Here is a 23712-nt window from a genome sequence, read left to right on the forward strand (position 1 = left end):
TATTTAATTAAAATAATTTTAATTAAATAAGTAAAATAATGTGACCATTATTAATTAAATTAATAAAGTCATTTGGGACAATTTTTAGTGTCTACACCACCAAACATAAAAGGGTGAAAACAAGGGTTGAAAGTGAGGGGACAGTCCTATAGGAAGAGATTTTCCTTAAAGAGGATAGTGTTTGTGAGTTGATTCATGTTTATGGTAATAAAACATAGATGTCTGAATTTTTAATTAGTCCAAGAAGGCTTGGCACATGTGAGATTGGTGATGCCTTAGGAACAAGGGTTTTGAGAAGGTGAATTGGGGCTTTTGGGGTTAGGGAACCCATAGAATGAAATTGAGAGTGGATTTGTCTAATTGAAGTCATTTTAGGAGCCTATGCAAAGTTTGGAGTCCAAATTTTAAGTCCTTCTAGTGGTTGCTTTGTAAATGCATCTTTTCTACATTGTTAAAAAACAGGAGGTGTGAAAGTTCATTGATATTTTCCAAAGGAAGGGTGTCTAAGTCTTATATATGTTTTGTGAAAGGATAAAGGATATCCAAAACATCTGTTTATTCAAGGAGTCTTTTGGAAAAAATAAAATTTATCCGCCTATTTGTCTTGTTGTTGCCATAGAATTGTAAAGTTGCATAGACAACATTTTGGCACGTTGTGCATTTTGGCTTGAAAAGTATTGAAACTCAAGGGTAAGTGTTGGAACATGGTGAATATGTCAAAACAAACTCATTGAAGCCTTAAAACCTCCTAGAGTTGACCATTGTGGGATTTGACCATCAGGACCTAGAAGGGTCACTTGGCACATTGTTACAAATTTTGCTCATTTTAGGTTGTTACTTGGGTCCATCACCCTATCCTCTGCATCACTTGTATATTGTCAACATTTGGGAGTGAAGTAACATGTTGCATTTTATCCTTTCCATAATCATCTTTATGTTCAAGTGCATCATGGTTCATAGTGTTTCTCCTTTTTGTTGGTTCATCATGGTTACCATGCATTATTACAACCATGCGAACTCTTCCTCCATTGGTTACTATGCTTAGAATCATTGGGAAAATTGCATATACTCTTAATTTTTAGTAGCAAGGTTCTCACAATTTTTTTTTACAATACTATAAAAATAATCTTCTAAGCTTTGGTTAGCTACCATCTCCAAATGAGCTATTCATTAATATGGTGATTTAACATCATTCTAATATGTTGAGCTCTTAGGCCCACCCCTTGAAACAAGAGTAAAATCGATAAGAATTTCTTTGCATGCAGTCTCAAGACTCCCCAAATGAACTAGTCATTACCAAGGTGGTTCAACATCACCCATTAGTGTTGAACCCTTAGGCCCACCCTTCCAACTGAGAGGAAAACTAGTTCTTAGTCCAATAACATTAATTAAATACAGGGAACACTAGTGCAAAGCACCTAATCATTTTTCTTTTCTTGATGTAATAAGGTTTAGGGATAGATCTAATGATCTCCCTATGACCATCCACATTTGTAATGGACACAAGACCCCATGGTACAACTATAAGCCTTGGCCATCAATTGGTCCAATAAAGTGGATTTTTGGTAAATTCCATATTTTTTAGGTAAGTCTAGATGTTTAGAACATTATTAGGGTCCTTAGGAGTTTGTAGAGTCTGTTTGCAATCAAATTTGCAACAAAACTTGTCTTAGCGCAAAAATTGCAAAAAAATTTCTTGACAACTTTTCAAAATCTAACTCCTAATGGCTAGAACTGTTCGAATCGTTAGTGCCATTAGCTCTGAGTGGACAGGTGAACCCTAGTGACACCCTTGTTCCAGCCCCGGAGACCATCCATCGTCCGTGGCCACCCCGTACCAAGGAGTCCCCAAGGTTCTCTAAGTGCGTTTTGAGGTAGATCTTCTGAGGGTCATAACTCGGAGCTCATGAGGGCTATTAATGAACTACTGAATGCTACAGGACGGTGATGTTGAGGCCTAAAATAACCTATCTCATTTTCAAGAGATCACATTCTATTTAGATTCGGCACAGTGATCTCGCTCAATGCCAAAACTCGCAGTATGCCTTAGTTCATAGGTGCACCACAACATAACTTTGAAACCATTGATCTTGTCATCAAATCATTAGTGCCATTAGCTTTGGGTGGGTGGGTGAACCATAGTCACACCCTTTTTCTAGCCATAGAGACCATCCATCATCTATGGCCACCCCATACCAAGGAGTCTCCAAGGTGCTCTAAGTGCATTTTGAGGTCGATATTTCAAGGGTCATAACTCTGAGCTCGTGAGTACTATTGATGAACTATTGAATGCTATAGGACAATGATGCTGAGACCTAAAATAATCTATCTCATTTTCAAGAGATCACATTCCGTTTGGATTCGGCACAATGATCTTGCTCGATGCCAAAACTTGCAATGTGCCTCAGTTCATAGGTGCACCATAGCGCAACTTTGAAACCGCTAATCTTGGCATCGAATCATCAGTGCCATTAGCTCTAGTTGGGCAAGTGAACCCTAGTGACACCCTTGTTCTATCCATGGAGACCATCCATCGTTCGTGGCCACTCCGCATCGAAGAGTCCCCAAGTTTCTCTAAGTGTGTTTTGAGGTCAATCTTCTGAGGGTCATAACTCGAAGCTTGTGAGGGCTATTGATGAACTGTCAAATGCTACATGAAAATGATGTTGAGGCCTAAAATAACCTATCTCATTTTTGAGAGATCACATTCCATTTAGATTTGGCACAACCATCTCGCTCGATGCCAAAACTCACAATGTGCCTCAGTTCATAGGTGCACCACAATGTAACTTTGAAACCGTTGATCTTGGCATTGAATCGCCAGTGCCATTAGCTCTAGGTGGGCGGGTGAACCCTAGTGACACCCTTGTTTTGGACACAGAGACCATCCATCGTCCGTAGCCACCCCATATTGAGGAGTCCCCAAGGTTCTCCAAGTGTATTTCGAGGTCGATCTTTCAAAGGTCATAACTCAGAGCTTGTGAGGGATATCGATGAATTATTGAATTCTATAGGATGGTGATGTTGAGGCCTAAAATAATTTATCTCATTTTTGAGAGATCACATTCCGTTTGGATTCAACATAGCGATCTCACTCGATGCCAAAACTCATAGTGTGCCTCAATTCATAGGTGCACCACAGCGTAACTTTGAAACCACTGATCTTGGCATCAAATCATCAATGCCATTAGCTCTAGGTGGGTGGGTGAACCCTAGTCACACCTTTGTTCCAACCATAGCGACCATCCATCATCCGCGGCCACCCCGTACCAAGGAGTCTCCAAGGTGCTCTAAGTGCATTTCGAGGTCAATTTTTGAGGGTCATAACTTGGAGCTCATGAGGATTATTGAATCACTATCAAATGCTATAGGATGGTGATGCTAAGACCTAAAATAACCTATCTCATTTTTGAGAGATCACATTCTGTTTGGATTCGACACAATGATCTTGCTCAATGCCAAAACTCGCAATGTGCCTCAGTTCATAGGTGCACCACAACACAACTTTGAAACCATTGATCTTGACATCAAATCATCAGTGCCATTAGCTCTAGGTGGGCTGGTGAACCGTAGTGACACCCTTTGTTCCATCCATAGAGACCATCCATCGTCCGCAGCCACCCCGTATCGAGGAGTCCTCAAGGTTCTCTAAGTGCATTTTGAGGTTGATCTTTCGAGGGTCATAACTCAGAGCTTGTGAGGGCTATCGATGAACTGTTGAATGCTACAGGATGGTGATGCTGAGGCCTAAAATAACCTATCTCATTTTTGAGAGATCATATTCCATTTGGATTCGACACAACGATCTGGAACATTGAAGGAGGAGGCATACTCAATCAACAAATATGAGCTATCTACTTTGCCAGACGTAAAGAAATATTCCTGATTCCATCTAAATAACAATAGTTGATACCATCTGTACAAACGTAACTATCAAGAATAAGGGAAACTTCATGATCTCAAACAGTTAATGTTTACCTCGAAGAGTTAGATGGTTGCCCCATTTTCTTGGCATGTATGGCTGAATCATTTGTACAGTGGAAATCTTCCATCCATTTTCTAATGGACTCGACAGTAACTTTGTCATTTGGAGCAAACATCCAGATTGAATTTTCCCTCAACTAACTGGCTGAGAAGCCAAGGAATTCAAATATTTTGTTGCCTATTGTAATGCCTTCCTTCAAAATTTACAATATTCTATCATATACTTGTGATCTCTGTGGTCTTGCATGAAAACCATATTCAGTTTTTGCAATCAAAGCAATTGAATGAAGCTTATTAAAATCCTCCTCCACAAAAAAGACTTTGAGGAAATCATCAACATACTTTGAAAAATGCCTTGTCACTCAACTTGAAATATTCAAGTCGGGGCCCAAAAAGTAGACACTAGTCGGAGTAACTCGGGCCCGATGGAATTTCAATATGTCATCATGTCCAGAAATTGTCAAAGACTTAAACTAATTTTGACTAGTTTGCAACTTCTTTACTTGATTTTGAAGCCATGTTTCTAGGTCGAAACATGTCGACTTCAATTTGTGTAGTTCTATTAAGGCCAGACATATGTGCAAAGCTGGTTTCTTCTCATTATTTAGCAAATTAGAAAAATGACAATTCAATGTTGGGCCACTGAGTATCCCACTATGAATAAGAGAGTTGATTTGAAACAGTATCTCATAAGGCAGCTTAACACCCTCTGGAACATTAATAGTTGGAACCATACGTGGAAAGGGAGAAAATGAATTGCCATTTTCTAGAATAAGTTGCTCTGTCATTGCTCTATGCAGAGGCAAGCTTTCAATGATTTTAGTAAGCTCGATACCATTAGGAAGTTTTAGAAAAAATGCATTTGACTATCCAATGCTACAGAATGCTAAGAAATCTGTTGTCCTACACCAAATAATCTCAATGTCCTCTTTGAAAAATTTATAAGGATCCTAGTCAACTATCAAACATGATCTTTGCACTGCAACCTTCTTAAAAATTCTTGGACCAAACTGCCACTGCGACAAAAAAAAATAACATCACATGTTAACTTTATTAGCATTCTACTCCAAGTCTACAAGCACCATAATATTTGTACTAAAAAGACAATTGCGTGTGAAATAGGAGGTGAATTTAAAACCTTGCCTAAGCAGTAAAATTTGATATCCCTTAGAATTTGTATACCTTTTTTACAGTTTGTGATAACAACTACCTTTTCCTCATTTAAAAAATGCTTAGTTATCAAAGGTGGGTGTGATAGAAAGTCAGCATGTAAGTATGCTTAGAAAGGGTTAAGTAGCAAACAATAAGTAAGAAGGCTGAGGCACTTCTTCGAGAATCTAGCATCATGTGTTAGTATTTATTGTTACAAAAATTACTTATATGTCTTATGTTCCTATTATTATTTATATAAGTCACACATCTTTTTTATGTTATTAAAATTTATGTTTAAAAGACAAAATATATGTTAAAAGCATTTGGTTAACTCAACCACTCAGAATAAGACTTTTCCAGTGCTAGGGATGTTAAGAATAAATATTGAATTCATATGATATTAATTTTTAAATGGGCCAGTGAACTGACTGATTTTGATCTTGAAAATTTTATGGTTAAATAGGTTTTAAGTTAGAGTAGTGCAAGGATGGAGATTTTTAAGAAGTTTTGTCATCTATATCAACATTGCCAGAATGTAATAAGTGCTAAATAGACCATACATTCTTATAAGTCATAAATATATACAAACCACTACTCATATAATATGAATCAATAATAAAAATTTGAACTATAATATACCATTTATTAATAATGAACATGTTAAAAGAAGAATTTAAAATTGATGATTGACAAACTAAATGGATGTCTTCTTTTCTATATTTTTCATTCGTTCATCAATTAGACCAACATATCTATAGACAAAGTACTCAAATATATATCCAAATACATAGATCCATATACAAAATGTGGCTGATCATGCCATTAGAATGTGTATAATATCAATGTTTCTATATACAATGTGGCATATGCCATCTCAAAATGTCTCATGATGCATCCTACGACAACTATACTATCCTACGGTGTTGTTGGATGATCAAAATGCAGCCTCTTCGCTACACTAGGTGGATTGGATGCCTCCTACATAAACCAAAAAGGAAAACCCAAAGTTAGACTACTAAATTTATATGATTCTACGTATCTAACATTGAATTACTCAAATTCATAATGATCTTTTTTGTAATGGAGATTTATACTATCAAAATTTCATAATAAATACCTCTCTCATCAACCTCCTGCACCAGTTAGGAGTCCTCTCATATGCCCTCAGCAATGTTGGTACCTCTCTGATTGTGGGCTGTATATATTCAAATATGTTTGTTAGATGAATCTACAATTTAAACTATAACATTATAATTCATAGCATGCTAAATTTATAACATATTTAATCATGAATTCAAACTAAAACTTACTATTGTAGGTTCCTCCTCGAGAGTGAGTGGTCACGTCATCAAATCTACATAACTCTCCCATCGGACCTCATGTGCACCAGGAGTCTCCTATGAGATACAAAATAGTAGTTGTTAATATCACAAAAATCAATTTTGAATTTATTTATGAAGATAAGGATAATAAAAAATAAATGATACTTATACATATAATGGGGCTCTCAGTGCAAATGGAAATCCCTAATGGTCTACGATGCATAATCTATACAGGTTCATCGCTAGTAGCCACACCCTATATACAATAAAGAATGTAATCAAATGAGATTACCACAAAACAATTACAAGAATGCATCGATATTTAATCAAATAGAAAGTGCCTAATTACCTTTCCTTTGTCAATGTGTGCTAGCTCACCCCCTGCACTTTGTCCCCTCGAGACAGGTGCTACCTGCAAGATAAAAGAAAGATTAGCAACCATATATGCTACAATATCAAATAGAAAAAAAAATGAGAACACAACATAATCTACTGTAGATGTCTCAAGGCCAAATGAAATGGCCAAGAGCATGGCATCATCAATCTGTCTGAGCTCCTCCTCGGTCATCAACTAAACATGAATGAAGATCACATACATATAAAAGTCAATATGGCTTAAAAATTAAAATTACTCTATTATAAAAATTAACTTTAAATCGCATATGTCATAACAAAAAAAGTTTACACGTACCAACACTGAAGGAGTCCATGCCTCTGCATTCCCCTCCTATCTCACATCAGGGTCTGTAGCCTCTGTGCATGTGTCTGGTGTATCCTCGTCTAATAAAAAATGATACTCAGGAAGATCATCTATGGGACCCAGGAAAATATTCTTGCACATAATGCAAGTGTGAGGCACACAATGTGTGATGAGCTAGTCAATGATGAACTAGCACCAGCATCATCAACATGAGGAGGCAGGACTGAACTAGCCTGAGATATCATTAGGCTACTCAACCTATGAATGGCTCTGATGGTCTGAGAGCTAGCCTCTATCATAATATCTAGATGTTGTACTTGAGGAGGAGGGGAGATATCAGTGGGGGGGAAAAAAGTGCCAGCTTTCTTCTGCTAGGAAGAGGGTCTATCCTGAGGAGCTCCTAGTCCTAAGCCCATGTTGGGCTTCATGCTCCAATAGTTCACTTTAAGTTTCAACATAAATTCTTCATATAATTTTCTAAGGAAATAAAATGGTATGTCTAAATTTCCATGTGGAGGGATATCAAAGACCATCCACCAACGATCCCAAAAGTTTGCACATATGGTATCATTTGTGCACCATTTAATGGATAGTTTGGATTTTTTTGGGTCAACCCATTTTCGGGTTTACAAAAAGGCTAGCCAAATCGTCGTTGATTATGTTGAGGGCCACAACCTCATCATAGTCCAAACTATCATCAAACATCTTGTGCATTTCATCATGCCAATGAAGAGAGACATTTTGTTGGTTCGTAAGGGTTTCAATGTTATCCACTATGGTGTTTAACATCGATAACATAGGAGCCAATGCGGGTACATTATTATATGTTCTATGCAAACCTCTCAACTCAATGAGATTTTCATTTATCAAATCCTCGATTCGAGGAGGGTTTTGAGGGGGTAGAGGATCATTTGGCAGATGGTTTTGTGGGGGTGCTGGAACATTTGGTGGGGGCTACGAGGAATATTATTCCCTGCCTCAGTGTCATCATTCTGATCATCCATTCCTATTGAATTGCAAAATGTAATATATATTAAAAAAAAACCTTAATTTTAACCATTTTTTCAAAAAAACCCTAGATTCAACTAAAAAAAAAAAAATCATGCTAAAAGCTATTGAATTTAGGTTTAAAATGAGTTGGGAAAAAAAAAATACCTTAATATCTGATATTTGATATTCAATCATATATCCGATCACCCTAGCAAAAAACTAGCCCCAAATAACATAATAATGGGCTCGCAGGTCTATGTTTTTTGTTTTATGTTGTGCACAGATATCAAATATCCGATATATTATATATTAATTATAACATATAATATCTTATGTTTTTATTATTATATGATATTTTATATATAATATATTACATTATATTATATTTTATATTATATTATATTATATTATAATAATATAATATAATATTTTATATTATAATATAATACTTTATTATTATAATATTATATTTTATATATATTATATTATATATATTATATTACATTACTAAATATTATAATATTAAATATTATAATATAATATTATTATTATAGTATAATATTATACAATTATAATATAATAATATTATTATTATATTATATAATATTAAATAATATATTATACTATTATAATACAATATTTTTATATTATTATAATATAATAATAATATTATTATATTATATTATAATAATTATAATTATAGGATTGTGATTATCGGATATCCAATAAGGCTCGGCGTTACCTTCCAGGTTTGGTACCTGGATAGGTGGAAAAAAGTTAGAGTGGATTTTGAAGCGCTTTTGGATGTCTTCATACTCTATTTTTTTCACATCGCCACTTTTTGGCACACCATGATCTTGCACATACCCTATGGTCTACTTGCATTCTTCGTTCTTTTCCAGCCCCAGTTCCTCACGAGGACAACTAATGTGACACAAATTATCTACCATCATAAACTTGGAAGTTGATTATGAAAGAGGTTTGATTATGGGCAAAGAATAAAAATTGTGTTAACTAAATTTGCGTCCTTTCCATCAAGAAATCTAAATGATAGAAAATTATCTTGATATAATTATCGTGATATTTGTTTCCTATAAAAAGAGCATGAACTTCCAAAGTAAACTAAACATTTTTTAAGTATTAATAATAAATGTTTACACACTCACACATCAAATTTTTTACATTATATGTTGAATTAACATATATTTAATGAAGGTAATAACTTAATTAATCTCTCTAAAGTTCAATATAAGAATAAATCTACATGTAATATCACAATTTTAATGAATTTGAAATCTCCAAAATCATATATAGAATTGACAACTACACTCTTACAAATAATCTAATGAAGTAACTGCCACTTAAATCTAGATGCTCTTTCAAAAACTCACAATTATCCACATATATACAATTATGGATCCCCTTTTAGATTTTTTGTATTTAAAAATTGTAAGGCCTTAAATTATTATTTTTGCTTGGGTGGGATCTTTTGTATCTTTTATTTCAAAACAAACATGTTGTAGATTATATTTGTTTTAGTGTATGTTATGATTAGAACTTCTCTTTATTCTCTTAATATTATCTACAACCATTTTTTTTTATGGGTATAATATGCAACCATCTTATTCCCATCAAAATTTATATATCCAACAACAAATTATGCTATTATAAAGTGTCAAAAAAAAATTGTTGGCAAGCCTCTAGTAAGTCTTGAACTTTGTAAACTATCACGGAACAAATTTAATTAAATAAATATTAAACAAAGTAAGTAAACAAATGGAAGCCTAGAATAACGATAACACCATCAAAAATTTTGATTTGTCCAAGACATTCACGACATGGTAGTTTTTGACCATTTCACAATTACCAACAAATAAGAAGTTGCAACATGAGACTTATTTGGCGGGCTTTTCCCTTATGTAAAATCCTATTGGCTAATAAAAATAAAATGTAAGCATCTTGTAAGGATAGATGAAACTGATAAATGTAATTATTGATTATAATATTTCTTTTGTACTTGTTAATTGGTCAACCCTCGCACATTTTAGTTTTAGGATAGTTAGTTCATGCATTTCATATGTTAAGTGAATGTTGTGCTTTCCCACTTAGATTTGAGTTTCAAATAATGGCATCATTTTATTGCTTTGTTTTAAATCTATTAGTTATTATGTAAACGAGGATTGTAGATGAAGTAATAGACATAATATTTTTGCCTGTGGTTTTCATGTTATGCTATGTTTTCCTCTGTTCTGAAAATATCTGATATGGTATTAGAGCTAATGGTTGAAAGATAATGGGTGAAAGGTAATGGTTAAGAGCTAATAGTTGGAAACTAAAGAAGATCAAGAGCTTTCTAGAGAAAATGTGTCTCTTAGAGAAGCAATTTAAAGTTTGAAAATCTTTGGGTGAACTAGTCGTGTTCTTACTCTACAAAGACATAGATTAAACCAAATGTATTTAACCTACAAAGATAGAAACATCTACAACAATAACATCCAAGGGTATGTTGGGACTCAAAATTGAAGCCTTGATTTTGAGTACCATTCTAAAAATAGAGTCCTATAAATGCATTTAATGCATGTGTACCTGATTGTCCTTTTGAGGCATAATAGGTGCTTAATGTATCTAACACCTCACATTCAACATATCTATGCATCCCATGAAGATAAATTGTCATTCTGAGTCATTCTGTGAAGTTCTATTTTGAGCAATGTTCAAATCTTCATTTTTTGCCTAAGTGTCAAACAATGACACGAGGCCTCGTTTGCAATCGAATATCTCACACCTAGTAAGGTTTCATGATTCACTTCTTTGGGAGTGTTTACTATGCATATTGAAGAACCTATGTTTTAGATTTCAAGTCATTTCAATATTTTATGACTAGGTTTTGAATCCCTCAAAGTTGGTTGTCTAATTGTTTAGAATTTTGGGAGGCCTTATTTGACCAGTTATAACTTTGACCCAATTAACTGAAATGAAAATTTTTCTTTTGAATTGCATTCTAGAGGTTATAGACTTGTTGTGTTCTATTTTTGAGCCTATGATGAATCAATTTGATTAGTTTTCAAACATGATTCCAAATACAATTTATGATGTTTTACTGGTGTCAAGAAATGCAGATTGATTGGTAGCTCTGCTCGAGATGTCATAACTCTGAATTTGTGATAAGTGAGATCGAATGGATTGGAGTGTTATGTTTTACTTTAAAAATTCTTCAAGTGTGCTAGTTTTTAAGTCTTGATGAATTCATTTGCACACTTTCCCAGATCCATTCTGTTTGTGAAAATCATTTTTTGCCACTACTCCCAGTCTTGCAAATCCAAGTACCCCACTTTGACCGCTCACCAAATTCACCCAATTATTCGCTATGAGCCCAACTCATAGATTTATACTCTCCTCATGACAGTGAACTAATGCCCTAGTTTTCATGCCCTCAAGTATCAGTTTGACCTATTTTCAAAGCCAAAACCGAATGTTATTTATGGTTTTCTAACATGTTTGCTTGCAAGTAGTTATGAGAAGGAAAATTTGATGGTCAATATCTTTTGACCTAGGTGTCGTTATGACATGAGATCTGATAGGGTGCAAGAATATGGAACAAAGAATCAGTATGTTTTTTTTTTAGAGCCTAGTTATCCGTTTTAGTCAACTTTTAAGGCCAACTAGAGGACCTCTTAGCACAAAATTTATAATTTACAAAATGCTGAAAATTGAGTTAAAAATGATGGTTCAATGATGAATTTTTATTTTTATCAATACCAAGTGTTCAGTGAGTTAATTTGAAGGATCGGGTGTTTAAGTTCACAAAAAAAATTAGCCGAACCCACTTTGGGGCCCAACTAATTTCGTTAGGCTAATAAGATGTTGGGGAACGAGGGTATTTTGGTATGTGAGTATTATTATTGCAAATAAAATGGGTGAGTGGGGTCTACTCATGATGAATCATGAAGAATTTGAATATGTTAGAGATGTTCCAATATCTATGATAAAATTAAGTATAGTTTGCTCATTATTTCAAGTTCTTTAAATTAATGGAGGTTTTGTATGAAAAGATATATCAAGTGATTGCATTGAAGAGGAAGGTGCAAAGTGTAGACATGCCACCAAATGTTTGGAGGTACACTGAAAGAGAATTAAAGAGAAGGAAGCTTTTATTAAAGCAAGGAGCTAACAGATGCCCATCTACTCAAAAAAGGTTTTAAAGGACAAATAAAGTCAAGTTCAAAATTTGAAGCACTTGTTGGAACTTGTACAAGAGGAAGTCAATGTCTGTAGATCTGAAGTCACCTTCAATGTACTTATTGCACCCTTAAGGTGCGATTGCTAGTTTTAATTTGATGGCCTTGGAATATGGTAAATCTAAGTGCTCACAAAAGATGAAATTTGGAGGCACACACTTACTCCCTCTCCACTCAAGAGCACGAATATTTTAAATGCAAAGCTAAAGGAATCTGATGTTAAAGCGATTATGGCATAAGAAAAACTCATAGTGTATTAAGCTTTCAGAAATGACGTTTATGAATACATTCAGCAAGAATCCTCTTCTTATTATAAATTTGGAGATTATAAGGGCTTACTATTGTAGTTAAAAATGTTGTTGTCAGAATGCTTGCCCTGATCATCGTAGAGTGAGTAGTTGATGAAGCATCTCTAAAGAATTAGAGTCTAAGAAAAGAGACTTTTTTGGGCAGACCAAGATGGCTCTGTTCTTTCCCTCCTCTTCTTGCTTTCCCTGTGAATAGATTTGAAACTTTTAATGAGCAAATCTGTCATGTCTCACCCTAGAAATTTTTCTTTTCATGCTTATGTGGATATGTCAACTTGGTCAAATTTAGACTTAATTAAAAGATAAATTAAAGTTAATGATTTAGACTTCTAAATTTAAACGATTATTATGAAGGATATATATGAAATGATCATTCGATGATAATGCTATTTGATGTAATTATGATGTCATGCTTATAGTTCTAATTCCATTAATGTTATTTTTAATATTGATGTAATTAAGTTGTTAATCATGATTGATACTGACTTCTTGATATGATTGTGAGTGTCTGAGTGGATGCAGGGATCATTATGATGGAAGTGTGGTCGAGGTAGAGAAGGTTAGCCTCCTGGAAGGGGATGTGTTAGATGACCATGCAACCACACACACACTTCACTTAGGATTTATACGATGTTAGAATACTGCTTGTGCATTACCATGTTATTTATTTTTATATATAAGAATGAATGTGGAAATAACATTTTTTATTTACATAAGAGATTTTGAAAAAGGTCAATATAATCTAATGACGGAAAAAGTTAGATTTAATGTTTAATTGAATAAATTGTGGATATCATTAAGACTCTTTTCAGGAACATTCTTTATTACCATCATAACAAAGGTGACTATATATGTATGCTTCTTGCGAAAAACCAATTGTTAAAACAAGATGTGTTGAAATGTTTTCATAACAAAAGATATTTGTTTAAAGTAAAGGAAGATATTTTTTTCGCAAGGAAAGAAGGAAGGCAGTTAGGTCATTTGTCATCGGCTTTCTTGGAGGGCATCATTAAGAATAGCGTTTTGGAGATAACGGGGAAAAATACACAACATTTTTGGGGAGTGAAAGTAGCAAGAGCGGCTGAAGATGGAAGGGAGCAATTGTGTCATCAGATGCCATTTTCTTTTCCAGGTTCCTTGTTAACCATCCTGCTTCAATCTGTTTCCTTCTTGCTATTTGTTTGGAAATGAAACGATTTATTTGCATTTTCTCTTTGAATGGAATGAAAGGCAAAACAAAGAATTCCTTGTTTAAATCAAATTTTGGTGGCATGTGTTGAACGGCTCCATGGTGTTTCCTCTGTAGCATGCAGAAATTTTCAATAAACATGATTATTTATTTTTGATTTTATACTCTGTGGGAGTCTTATTAACTGGATTGGTAATATAACTCTCCTTATGCTATTTTTCTATTTCGAATGTTGTTGTATCCTCCCTTAAAGATGGTGTTATACAAAAGTTTTTGACAAAATTAGATGCAACCCTCATGCTAATACATTTTAAGATACAACCTCATGCTGTGACAAAATATGATGATTAATAGCATTCACAAACCTTGCTGGAAACTGAGATTTTTATTCCATTTTTATTTTTCTGGAAACTAAGATTGTTAATTCATGTTTATGTTTGCTGTGATGGGTATGATATGGAAGAATGTGATTATGATAATATATCACTGATATCCTGTTTAATATACTGATTTCTATTTAAGCTACAGCGCAATGTCTTAATAGGATGAACCAGAGGTGTTAATTTAAAACCAAAGGTTATGTCAACAGCAATACTGTAGGTTTTCCTTAAAATCCATTATAGTTGGGTTATGCTTTGATATACTGAAACTTTCTTTTTTTTCTGTTTATTACTGAGCTACCACGAAATTAAAATAATAGAAGACTAATCTTAAAATGGTAAATTCATGTTTTAAGTCTATATGTTATCTTGAATTATTACATTTAGAAGATCATTACTCTCATCCTTACCGTTTAGACAATCCTTGATCTAGGAGCAACTGGAATTTTTATGTAAAAACATCAACCAACTTACATCAGCATGAGCCAACTAATTCCTAATCCCTTAAATGTTGTTTTTTCAAAATCTTACATATTGAATAGATGAATAATTTGTATAATGCAACATTTTGGATGATTCAACACTTTTAGATGTAATCATAGCATTTCCAGCAGTATTGTGATTGGCTAATATAAACTTATTGGTAGCATTAATAAGTATACCCCCTCATGTCAGCTGTAATGTAGTGGTTTATGGGACAGATAGGTGGATATATGTATGTTTAGTTTCCCTATCTGCCAGTACTGTAGAATGGTTGCATTCTGTTTTTGTTTCTTCTACAGGTAAATCTGGGTTGAAAGTGCTTGGCCAAGCCATTTTATTTTTTTCCAAATACTGTATATGTGACACATGGTTATACCTATTTGGAATTCTTTTCTTTACTTCATATGAGTAGATATGTATTTATTTATTATTTCCCAGCTACATTCTGTGTTTAGACTACTAGGCACATGGTTGCAATGTAGAAATGTTACACGGTCGCACCAGTTACATCCGATCCATCTTGTTCCAAGAAGTAGGCTTCTTGTGCTAGGGTCGGGGAATTCTTCATGTCAGGAAGAATCCTGAGGGAGTACTTCACTCTGTGGTTGGTGAGGTTAAAGTGCCTAGGCCACACTTTAGTCTCGAGAAGCAGGTGGGAGACGTCCTACAGCTTTTGGAGACTGGAACCACTGGAGAACTCATTGAAAAGTCATCTCATTTTGATTACCCAGCTCGTCATTTGAGATGTACTTACTTTCAACATTGTTGTCACAATATGTTCAGCTGATTATTAACTATTGAATGTTGATCAGCAATTTGTAATTTTATGTATCTATTTAAATGCTGAAAACTGGATCAGCAGAACTACTGATGTATGATTTGATATGAATGAATGTATCAGAATTTATGATCATCAATTTAATGATGTATTAATTATCTTGTAATGAATAGTTTTTCCTTTTACTTCTTTCATGTTATTGATTACTTTTTCGCACTTTCTGGTAGATGATGACGTGGCATAGTTAGACTAGACAGTTCCCTTACAAAATCTCAATTTTCAAAGATCACTGCTAGACATGGAGTTAGTTGAGAAAATGATTTGCATGTCAATGTGAGTTATAGTAATAGAAATCCCACTCAGTCTATGATTTTCAATGATTCAGAAACCCTACTTAGTAGAGGAAAATGACCATGTAGTGGCTAGGTGTTTTGCTTAAATATGCAAATCAAGTAATTAGAAGGCATTCAAACCAAGGGTGGAGCCTTGCATTTATGACACTCTAGAGGATATGCTAGCTATAGACTGCAACATATCTGCTAAGTCCAGTGGTTTCCATGCATTTTGAAAGGAGAGGATATGAATGATGATGAACTAGGACCAAGCATAGGGCAGTAAAAGATTGTAGGAGATGTCTCTTGCCAGCGGCAAAAGATCGTTGATGGCAGCCACGAGAGGAGAACTGCATATTTTTAAAGGGAAATTGGTTTTAATATTTAGTACCACATTGCATGCACATGGGAGTTTTTAGATGTTTAAATACCTTTCCACGTATTATGTTAATGTCTTAAGAGACACACCCTCTTTAAAAGGGAAGCATGCATGTGTTAGGTACCCACTTGTGGTTAGATTTCTAGCTAGCAGGTAGTATGATGTCACAATGCTTTGAAGTAGATCGCAAGCAAAGAGAAATGACATGATGATGTCAGCACTTAGACACATGGTGACTAGATGTACCTTCACAAAGATAATTGCATAGTTAGTAGACACAATTACGAAGATTCAAAAATGCTAGCTAACCACTAGGTCCATAGTCATAGCAGAAAGTTTGAGGTCTTGACATCACAAAAAGGGATATTTTGCATCCTTGAATGACTTAACTGTTGTTAAGGCCAAGGAGCTCCAAAGCTGCGAAATATAGTCAATTGCTAGTTCACATGGATTAAGGCAGAATCTGTGGTTAAAGTTGTGGAGGTGTGATGAGGTGACACATGGCAAGGGTTGGTGAGGTGGAAACAATGACTAAGCAAAATCTAGCCGATGAGGAGTTGCCATGTGTTAGTCAACCAAGAGTGTTGAGCCAAATGGAAAAGGGGAAAAATAAGAAATTGCAAAATTTGATTTTTTATTTATTTTTTCTCCAAATTTTCAATGAGCAGGCCTCTAATGAAAAATTTAAATGTTTTAATAATTTTCTATAGTCTCAAGTATAGCTTGTTTTTCTAATGAAAAATTTAAATGTTTTAATAATTTTCTATAGTCTCAAGTATAGCTTGTTTTAATACTATGTTCATGAACTGGGACTTGAAACTTTGAATAAGCACCAAAGGGGCAATTTTTGTCAAAAATATGCAATGCATTATACCATTGGAACCGAGAGAAGATGAGCTATCCATATTTCTAGTCAAAATATGCATAGGTATTCATCAGTACAGATTATAAGTGGTTTTGTGTTTTCTGGGGCATTCTCAACATAGTGAGCATAATTCATGATTAAATTTTTAAAATTAGTTGAAAAGTAGATATGAAAGTTTGTTGAATCTAGAATTTGGGGGAAATGATTCTAAAAGCTTTATCTTGCCTCTAGAAATCATTTAACAAGTTAGTAGACACAATTACGAAGATTCGAAAATGCTAGCTAACCACTAGGTCCACAGTCATAGTAGAAAGTTTGAGGTCTTGACATCACAAAAAGGGATATTTTGCATCCTTGAATGACTTAACTATTGTTAAGGCCAAGGAGCTCCAAAGCTGCGAAATATAGTCAATTGCTAGTTTGCATGGATTAAGGCAAAATCTGTGGTTAAATTTGTGGAGGTGTGCTGAGGTGACACATGGCGAGGGTTGGTGAGGTGGAAACAATGACTAAGCAAAATCTAGCCAATGAGGAGTTGCCATGTGTTAGTCAACCAAGAGTGTTGAGCCAGATGGAAAAGGGGAAAAATAAGAAATTACAAAATTTGATTTTTTATTTATTTTTTCTCCAAATTTTCAATGAGCAGGCCTCTAATGAAAAATTTAAATGTTTTAATAATTTTCTATAGTCTCGAGTATAGCTTGTTTTAAAATTTTCAATTTTATACTATGTTCATGAATTGGGACCTAAAACTTTGAATAAGCACCAGAGGGGCAATTTTTGTCAAAAATATGCAATGCATTATACCATTGGAACTGAGAGAAGATGAGCTATCCATATTTCTAGTCAAAATATGCACAAGTATTCATCGGTACAGATTATAAGTGGTTTTGTGTTTTCTGGGGCATTCTCAACATAGTGAGCATAATTCATGATTAAATTTTTAAAATTAGTTGGAAATTAGATATGAAAGTTTGTTGAATCTAGAATTTGGGGGAAATGATTCTGAAAGCTTTATCTTGCCTCTAGAAATCATTTAACAAGTATTTTGGCTTTATTTTGATATTAGATCTGGCATTCTTTTCAGTTAGAGAATCCATCATTCTGAAGATATTTTCAAGGCATTCTTCAACAACAAAGAAAATATCTGATTTGATGTTATAGAAAGAGAGTAAAGAGATGTTTTGCATCTGCAGATGGAGGTTTTCTAAGAGGACAAATGACAACATCTAATTTGATCCAAGAATTCTTCCTATCTTCTTAATCTCTTCTATTTTGTTTCTCTATTTGTTGATGGTTGGCTATTTCCCAACTATTGAGTAGAGCTCTAGTTGTGATCCCACCATTCATGCCCAACATTTCTCTTGTAATGAACAACAATAGTGAAGCTAATATAGATAATTATGATCTATTTAGTTGTTCTATGAATTATTTACATGTTGAATGTATAGTTTCAAAGAAATGAATACAATGAGCAAGAAACTTCTTAGTTTCATTTTGATTCTCATCTCCTATCTCTGTAATTTGCAATGTTTTGTGGTTTAGGGACAAAGAACTTAAACCCTTTTGCATCCCCTTAAAGTTGTATGTCTTGTATGTTTTGTTGATGGAACAAAGAGCTAAGTAAATGCTTGATATATTTGACAAGGTTGCTAGTTTCTTGAGAAGGATATTTCATGAGTATGAGGTCTTTATGAACACTAATGTCTGATTCACAAAGTGATAGGATAGATCTGATATCTTGATGTATTGAATATGTCACTGGTATCATAGAGGTATGTGTGTGATTTTTGGAACTACTTAATAGATAAGGCACTGATCAACTGCAGGATCAATTTGTTCTTACTGTTGCATATTTGGGGATCAGCTGAAATCAAATTTATAATCAAAATATTTTTCCTTTCCATTTAAGAGCTAAAAGGATGCCCTCACTTAGCTTATGGCTATCATAGAAATTTGCAATTTTCTACTGCATATCTCTATCATTGCATGAGTAGGAGAAATAAGGGTTTTATCTGCTTTGTTTAGATTTAGTGTATTCTTTGGAATAATTGGTACCATATGAAGAATCTATAGGTCCACCCGGCTAGGTTTTGTAGAGCCTAAAGTAGAAGAAGGGTCTAGCCTTATAGTTGGCCCGACATTTGAAAGGGTATATTGAAGATGGGAAGTAGCTTCCCTTAGATGTATTATTTTTTCATTGGGATAATTTGAAGTGTAACATTTGTAAACACCAAAAGGGTATACAATCTTTCTCAAAAAAAGGGAAGATCAAGGTAATAGAGCATTTTAGTGTTTTTTGGCAAAGAAATTTGGTTTTCAGCTCATGAAAAAGAAAAAATTATATTAAAGCAGTCATGGCTTTGAAAAATAACCCAGAACACAAGGACCAATATTGAATGAAAAAAATATTCTATATGGGCCATTAAAATGAAGATTTACTTAAAGAATGTGGCTTGCTGTGAGGCTATAGAAACTAAGTATGAAGAAACTAGTGCACAAGAACTAGCTCAAATGAAAAATTTACAAAAGAATGATAATACAAAGAATAAAAGGAAAGATTCAAGAGCATAATACAAAGAATAAAAGGAAATATTCAAGAGCTTTTGGAACATAATGGAGTTGAAGAATCCATCATTCCCAAGATTTTAGTAGCAACTAGTGCAAATCAAGCATGAGAGATACTTGCAAAAGCATATCAAGGAGTAGAAATTGCAAATAATGCTAAGCTACAAATTTTGAGGAAAATGTTTAAAAGTTTGCAAATGAAGAACACTAAAACAATAGTTCAATTCATGTCTTAAGCTATGGATGTAGTAAATCGGCTAAGAGCTTATCGTGAAGATGTCACATGTTGGCATTTTGGCAAGGTTACTTAGTGTGATGTTCTCATTTGTGGTAACATATATTCAGTATAAAAGTGAGAAAGAAGTGAATATATACTTTTGGATAATAAACTTAGCAAATTGTCAAGTGTTATTCAATTTTCATATTAGCAGAAGTACAAATTTGGTTTGGTGAGCTTCACTAAGAGTAGATCAGCACATGCAAACTTATATAGAGGTAATACAACATGTAATGATGATGTGTACAAGAGCACACGACTATATGGACATAGATATTTTGGTTTTATAATGACAGTGTTGAGCAGGAAAAATAGGGTAAAAGATGTGAAATTAAGTATTTTGTATTAAGGAATTATTATCTTTATAAAAATAATTACTTAATTAATAGGGAGTACATCTTAGATGTTCACCCTAAGTGGAAAGATTTAATTTTGTATTTTGGCAAGTGTACAAAGAGATGAAGGATGACAGTTAAAGTAATAAGGTATAAAGGATAAGATTTTGGATATGAAGATGTACAGACTTTAAAGTGAATGTAACATTATGTTTGTGATACAAATTCTAATATATGATCAGAGCAATGCAAATTTTGATAAAGTTTTGTGAAGAGAAGCAAAGGAAAATATCAGATATTGAAGATATCAGTAGCAATAAAGAGATTTTTGTATCTATCTATTGTATTGAATAAATTTATTCTATATTGCATGTTTGGGTAGTGGGCTCATCTTGCATACATTTTAAACTTATAATAACAACTCTTAATAGGGTTGAGGCTTCTAACAAGGCATAGTCCTCTAATAAGGGCTGAGACATTATACAGATGTAATAAACTCCTAATAAGGTCAAAATCTTTGTTAAGATACTTCTAATTAGTGGATCATTTTACGGGTACCATCCCCACTGAAGTTTTCCCTTGGCTAGGGTTTCCCTAGTTAACAAAATATGGTGTCTTTAGTTTACAGTTTTGTTTATTGTTTAGCTTAATCAATTTACTTTCATATGCAAGCTATACGTTTGTTAAAGATATCCAATTTTGGGCAAAAGTTTGTGAAATATTGATTCACCTCCCCCCCCTCAGTATTTCCTATTTCTAACAATTAGTATCAAAGCATAGTTACTTAGAGAAGGTTTGATAGCTTGAGTAAGATCCCTATGGATATGGAATAATTACAAAAGAACCTAGAAGAAGATCTTGAGTAGATTGATATTCTTATTGAAGAAAGACTACATTGGAAAGCTAAAAGATAAGATAGATAATCTTAGGTCCAAGAAAGAGCCTAAAGATCAAGGACAATGATGAAGTTTAAAGACTGAACAAAGAAAACGAGATCTTGATACATGAACTAAATATTACAAATCTAATGTTGAGCTTGAAGGATGACAACAATAAAGTTGAGTTAGATATGAAATCTGAAAATGTAGATCTGATATCTAACCTTACCAAAGTGACATATAAGCTTAAGTCTATGCAGAACTTGAAGAGTACAATACAATTGTGAAAGGAGAGTTAATTCAATCTAAGTAACATCTTGAGAAGTTTTATTCCAGTAGTGAAAATCTTGATGGACATATTTTTATATATAGACCCTCTTATGATAAGACTAGTATTGGATATCTTAGATAAAAGTTAGCTAAGCAGGGTGAAGCTAGAAAGTACTAGGCCATATGATTCAATACCCTAAACATAAGGAAGATAATTAGAACAAGAGTGAGTCAAGTCAATTTGAAGATGTACCTAAGTAAGTTGAGCAGTTTATTCAGCCTGAGCAAGTTGATGAACCTAAGCATTTTGAGCAAGTTGAATCACCTAAAGAAGTGAGAAACAAATTCAAAGGTAGACACTATGCATGCAATGTGTAGTGCCTCTCCCATTTGACTTTTGTAAATCATCCTGATGGATGCAACCTTGCTGATCTTTTGTTGTGATGGATCATGATTGTGACCCTGAGTGGTCTATACCGTTGAGGTGTTTGGATTTATGTTTTTGTATCAGTTGCTTTGATTATGCTTTTGACTGATCTTTGAGATTATGATGTTATTTTTGGTTCATTAAGGTTTGTGCCAGTGGTTACCAAGATCGATGTGGTATCATGAGGTTGTTCCGTGATTACCCTAAGATGTGTGCAGAGATTGCACTGTGTTCTTTTACCATGCTACACTGGACTGGGTTCTTGTAGCAGTGGTTAGTCATGTTTATGACTGTGTTTGCTTATGTGTTTTAAATGCCTTGTTAATGTAGAGTAATCAATCATTATTAAATGCTTAAGTAATTAGAATGGATTGTTCTTGTTGGATTATTTGGTTATGTACTGCGAACATTTACCTTGTTTTATTTTGATCTGAGAGATATCTGTTCTTATGTGATGTTTTACATTTGAGATGACCTGAGGGTCAAATGTTACTCTTTGATTCCAGTATCATAGATATTAGACTTCTATGTTGTTCAGTTAATCATATTGCATGATGATGCCATTTTGAGATGACAGTGTGTTTTATGATGATATCTGGTTATATGGTATTTGGACATACCTCTGATTATGTTATGTGATGGATTTAATGCTATGGTTATTTACTTCATTCCTACATTGTTATGCCTTTTGTGAACGTGAGTGATGTAAATAGATTATTCTAATATAATTAAATAAATGGTTAAATTAGGTGATTTAATGCATTTATTGCTTCGGCTATGTTATTATATGCAATTGCACTTGATCGTGTTGTTTAGTGTGCAGGATTTATATCCCTGGCAGTGGCACATGGAGTTAGTGATTCAGCCATTCATATTTTACCAATGTCATCCTTGTATGGTCGACGTATCCTTTATTAAAATGTTTAAATTAAACCTTTCTGTGATTATTAAATCCGAACTCATTTGCATTATGTAATTAGACCAGTAAGCGTGTTTGTGCATTTAGAGGTTCTCATTGTCGCGAAAGTTATTAAGGAGATTTATGTGTTTTTGGGTTTTTGGGCTTTTTAATTGATTTATTTTAATTTCTAGCAGCTTTGCCATAGATGAATTCCTATTTATAGGAATAGCCTGTTTTCATTTGGGTCGATTCGGGGTTTAACTAGATTGGCTGGTTAAATGCCCTAACCGATTATTCACCTAAAAAGTGAATAAATATCCAAAGAGGAATTTAATTCCTCACTTCTCACTTTCAAATTGGAAAGTTGGAGAGTAAAACCCAAAATTCTCTTCATGAGGATTTACTGTTTTGTTTGTTCTGGGAGCTACGGGCATAGGATCATCACGAGGTTGGGCTCGTTGGATCCAGCTCGAGGAAACCTTGGATTGCCATGATTTTCAGCTACTTCTGCGGGATATTTATTTTATGGTTCAGATTCCCGTTTTGCCCTTTGGGCTGTGCGGTAGGGTTTTTCCGTTTTATTGTTTCTGCTCTGTTTCTACTTTTGTTTTTGGTAGCCGTTTGTTTGGAGGCTGAGAACTAGTGTTCCCCTCCGTTTTTGTATGCTAGTTCTACCTGGTTGGGTGGGTATGAACATTTTCCTATTTTTTGGGATGAGGGTTTGGAATTTTACGCCGTTATGCTGGCCGTTTTTGCATACTATGTCTGATTCCATTGATTTTTGAATTTTTGGGGTTTTTGAACCCAAAGGCCAAATGGGTTTTAATTTTGAAGTTTTTCAAATTTTTAGAGTTTTACCTCGTTTTGTGTGTCACCCTATTTTCTCGAGTTTTCTTGGCACAATGTGGGTCATGGACCTTGATGATCCGTTTGGATATCAGTCGGATCACTTTTGC

General features: G+C 34.0%; 1 pseudogene; it reads right to left on the bottom strand.

Moving 5' to 3' along the window:
- Positions 1-3776: 3776 nt before the first annotated feature.
- LOC149580023 (RNA-dependent RNA polymerase 2-like) overlaps positions 3777-23712 on the bottom strand; it is a 104251-nt pseudogene continuing 84315 nt past the window's right edge.

This window comes from Cupressus sempervirens, chromosome 1 (assembly GCF_028749045.1).
Source record: "Cupressus sempervirens isolate cs-2001-9-10 chromosome 1, ASM2874904v1, whole genome shotgun sequence".
Classification (NCBI taxonomy): Eukaryota; Viridiplantae; Streptophyta; class Pinopsida; order Cupressales; family Cupressaceae; genus Cupressus; species Cupressus sempervirens.